The sequence below is a fragment of the Silene latifolia genome, chromosome 9 (assembly GCF_048544455.1).
Source record: "Silene latifolia isolate original U9 population chromosome 9, ASM4854445v1, whole genome shotgun sequence".
NCBI lineage: Eukaryota > Viridiplantae > Streptophyta > Magnoliopsida > Caryophyllales > Caryophyllaceae > Silene > Silene latifolia.
This window is the reverse complement of record NC_133534.1, coordinates 63,151,432-63,156,271: the sequence shown is the minus strand read 5'-3', so window position 1 is coordinate 63,156,271 and position 4,840 is coordinate 63,151,432. Positions and strand designations below refer to the sequence as shown.

General features: G+C 41.0%; 1 non-coding gene across 1 annotated transcript; it reads right to left on the bottom strand.

Annotated features, from left to right (window-relative positions):
* Positions 1-1,942: 1,942 nt before the first annotated feature.
* On the bottom strand, positions 1,943-2,048 carry LOC141603807 (small nucleolar RNA R71). Its single transcript, XR_012525655.1, has one exon. It is a non-coding gene; the product is annotated as a small nucleolar RNA R71 (small nucleolar RNA).
* Between the last annotated feature and the right edge of the window lie 2,792 nt (positions 2,049-4,840).

Sequence of the window (4,840 nt, the reverse complement as noted above, 5' to 3'; positions counted from 1 at the left end):
TTAGAACGCTCTAATGTTCACTGCAGGTCTTACCCATTCCAATATTCTGATCCAGGTCAACGTGTACCGAGGTTAATTATCTAAATGCATCGACTCAAGTAGACAAGAACAATTAAGTGCAGCGATTAACAACATAGATTTAATTCGCATTTGATCCTAATCTGCTATTCATAATTCCCTTAAAATCATGGCTCCCCTATGTCCTAGCAAAGGAACTTAGCTATGCATGACTATTGAACAACCAATAACAACACATAAACTATAAGAATCAAACATAATTAATAATCTAAGAGGAAAATAACGAGAATAAAGATTAAAGAAATAAGAGTAACAAAGCAAAAGTAATTGATTAATTAAAAGTAGAGAATACCGATTACAAGGAAGAGCAATGGAGAATTAGCTTTCCTTCACTGTTTTTTTTCTCTTTTTTTTTTCTTCACTATCATTAGGGGATCTCTTCTCTCTTGCTAATTCTCCATTGCTCTTCCTTGTAACCGGTATTCTCTACTTTTAATTAATCAATTATTTTTGCTTTGTTACTCTTATTTGTTTAATCTTTATTCTCTTTATTCTCCACTTATATTGTTAATTATGTTTGATTCTTATAGTTTATGTGTTGTTATTGTTTGTTCAATAGTCATGCATAGCTAAGTTCCTTTGCTAGGACATAGGGGAGCCATGATTTTAAGGGAATTATGAATAGAAGATTAGTATCAAATGCGAATTAAATTTATGTTGTTAATCGCTGGACTTAATTGTTCTTATCTATTTGAGTCGATGCATTTAGATAATTAACCTCAGTACACCTTGACCTGGATCAGAAGATTGGAATGTGTAAGACCTGCAGTGAACATTAGAGCGTTCTAATGAGGGCGGAAGCTAAGTTAGAATTGTTTTAGGGCGAATAGCGGACCGGAAGGACCTTTTCATTACCCTGTAGATCGAATTTGCATTGACCTAGGACCCTAGACTAGATTTCTTAAGAATCATGGTGAACCGACTGTCTTAGCTGTTTTTCTCTGCTTGGTTAAATCTTCAGCTTCTTTATTTCTCTTTACTTTATTTCTCTCTTAATCTCTATAGTTTAGTGACAAAATCAAACCCCCAATAAAGTGACTTAGACAAACTTAGTTTAGCGAGTAGAAGCAACATAGCCTCCCTGTGGATTCGACCTCGACTTCCCTAGCTGCATTAGTTAGAGACCCTTCGGGTTTATTTTTGATAGGGTTGCGACAGCCGTATCAAATTTTGGCGCCGTTGCCGGGGAGGCAATAACCCTATCTGCCTTTTTGTTTCGTTTATTTTTATCCGTCTCAAGGAATTTTTATTCCTTGAGACAGTTCTCACTTATTTCTTTCAGTGTTGTGTATGCCCAGGTCAAACAGGTCGGAATTAGTCCCAGCTGATCCTGAGCCAGAGAGAGCTTTTCGGCATAGACTCCGTCTGCAAAGAAAGATTCGAAAGGAAGACTTGAGTACTTTCGAACCCGAGCTACAACACTTTGTTTTTGCAGAAAACCCGTCTTGTGAAGAAGACAATTCTATTTCTGCTACCACGGCAGTAAAGATGCCTAATATTGCGAGTCACTCAGAGCCCACAGTTGCCTCGATTCCCAAAGGTTTCAAGCTCGCGACAGAGGATGGTAACACTTTTGATATCCGTCCGTCTTATATAAATTTGGTAGAAAGGAACTTGTTTCGAGGTGTGGCGGGTAACGATCAGCGAAAACATATGGAGGTCTTTACTGAATATTGTTCTACCATTCCCTCCACTAAGGGAGTGACCCAAGACAAGATAAAGGAAGTCCTTCTTCCTTTTTTATTGACTGACGGAGCCAGGGAGTGGCTCACTGATCTTGATCGCACTACAGCTGGTATTACCAACTGGGAGACTCTTGCTCTTGCCTTTTATAAAAGGTACTTTCCTCCACAACGTACCAATCAGCTGAGAGGAAAGATTACGAGTTTCAAACAGGCACCTGATGAAAATTTCTATAAGGCTTGGCGTCGGTTCAAGAAGTTGGTGAGGTCCCTTCCTCACCATGGATTTGATCAGTGATTTTTGTGCAACCAATTCTATAATGGGTTGTATGATGACCACCGTGCTATACTTGATGCCTCATCTAATGGGAGATTCCAAAAGAATATTGATAATGATAAGGGATAGGGCATTATTGAAGAGATGGCGACCCGAGGGATGGTATTCGGACAGTGCACTCGGCCGACAATGCAGTTGTGGCTCAGCTAGAAGCCATGAATGATCATTTTGATAGATTAGAATTGAAAACTACTGGTGATCAACAGACGGTTCATCTGTTGACTAGACAGGAAACTGTCACTTGTGAGAGATGTGGGAGAAATGACGGTCACACTACTGTTGACTGTCTGACAGAAAAGGAACAAGTCCTTGCCTTTCAGCAATATAGGCAAGGAGGAGGTTCCTATTACAATAACCAAGGGGCAGTCCATCCCAATTTGAGGTGGACCAGTCAGAATGTTCTTAATCCTACTCCTCCACCGCAGCAGCAACAACCCTATGTTCCTCCTCATAAAGCTCAACAAGGCTTTGTAAAGCCTCCATCTTTCCCACCGCCACATCAAGGAGCTTCCTCAAGTGGAGTTAGTGAATTGGGTGAGTTAAAGTCGATGATTCAATCATTGACTAAGCAGCTGCAAATGAGTGACCAGCAAAAAGAAGTATCCATTAAGTCACTTGAAACTCAAGTTGCTCAGTTGGCCGCGAGCCAATCCACGAGGAAACCGGGTCATTTACTGTCTCAATCCGAGAAGAATCCACATGAGAATCCACCTGCGAAGTGATCGTTCTTATGAAGGACCAAAATTGTCAGCTGTTGAGGACATATTAGACACGGGGAGCATTATTATTGATGGTGAACTCTCGTCTAATGCTGAAAACATGCCAACCACGAAGAAAATACTCGATCGACTGATTTTTGGTGGTCGATCGAGTAGAAATGTTGAAGAAAATACTCGATCGAGAGGTTCTGAGGGTCGATCGAGTATAGTGGAAATTCAAGGAATCGATCGAGAGGTTGAAACCACTTGATCAAGTGAAAATTATGAAGAAATTGTTCGATCGAGTGGAACTGTGCCTCGATCGAACACTGTTGATATTGAAGAACTCGATCGAGAGGATGAGGATGCTCGATCGAGTGAAAAATCTCCTGAAAGGCCTCGATCGAGAGGTAGAAAGGCTCGATCGAGCAAAGATGAGTTTGAACCCGCTGAGACTTTAGAAGAAAGGAATAAAGGGCTCGAAATTCCTATCATTGTGCCCTTTCCAAGGCGATTACTGAACAACAAGGCTAATCAACAATTCGGGAAATTTGCCGAGCTCTTGAAAAGCCTTCACGTCAATGTTCCGTTCGCCGAGTTGCTTACACAGGTACCCTCTTATATGAAATTCATGAAATAAATTTTGACACGTAAGAGGCATATAAATGATCATGAGACGGTAGCTTTAACTGAAGTAGGGACTGCCTTAGTTCAAAATAAGTTACCACCCAAACAGACTGACCCGGGTAACTTTTCAATTCCTTGTCACATAGGTACCCATTTGACTGACAACGCGCTATGCGATCTAGGTGCTAGTGTGAGAGTCTTACCTTTGTCTCTCGCTAGGAGACTCGGGTTGACCAAATTTAATTGCACTAACATGACCGTTCCGATGGCTGACCGAAGCATATCACGGCCAAAAGGAGTTATAGAGGACATACCTGTCAAGATCGGGAGATTCTTTATTCCCGTAGACTTTGTAGTGCTTGACATCCCTGAGGACACTCACACCCCTATCATTTTAGGGAGACCATTTTTATTCACTGCTCGTGCAGTGATCGACGTCGGGGGGAAGACACTCACATTTCAGGTAGGAGATGAAGAATTAATTTTTCATCAGTCTAAATCTCGTAGGGCTCCCATGCAAGTTTAACCTTGCAATGCCCTATCCTCTACTGACTCAGATATAGACACTCCAGCTGTGGATATTGAATATTGTGCTGCAATTGTAACCCCTCAGCCTCAGACTGAGAGCGAAAAGAAGGACCATTCTTCTGTTTTCCTTGCTGCAGGTACAGATAGATTGGTTACTGGAGTTGATGACGGTCAAATTGCATTTAAAGTCAATCAAAAGGATGGAGATGCTAATGTTGATTGGAAAGACAAGAGGAAGAAGAAAGTGTGTGCATACGTAGATGTCAACTATTCTCCTTCCACCGATTCAAATTCAAACTCATGGCAATCGAAGAGGACGGTCTGAGATGCTGAAGGTACCTCCTCCTGTCAGAAGCCCTCTTGTGGGCTACTAAAGTGTTTTGGAAAATGAGCGGCCCCGTTGTAGCAATTTGTAATTTTGAATTTCAGTTGGACTTCTTTATTGCGTTTTTAGAACTGTTAGACATTAGTTTAGTTAGTTTAGAGACAACCGACTATAGACTGCTCATTTTGTGATTTGGTATTGTCGGGATATGTTTTTGCGTGTTTTTATGCAGGTTTGTGGAAATTATGTCGCATTGGGATGAGCTATACGAGAAAACAACTCGATCGAGTACTTTTTGTACTCGATCGAGAGGAATGCCCAAGAAAACTGCTCGATCGAGTGGATTCAGTCACTCGATCAAAATGTCAAAAAGGAGGATTACTCGATTGAGTGGAATATTGTTCGATCGAGAAGAATGAATGCCAGAGTCCTCGATCGAGTGATTTCAAATCACTCGATCGAGTGAAAATGCTTATTACATGCAGGAAGTTACTCTTTTAACTTCTATTTTTCATTCTAAATTCATTCATCAACTATACTTCCCCTTTGTGCATCTTTTTGTGTG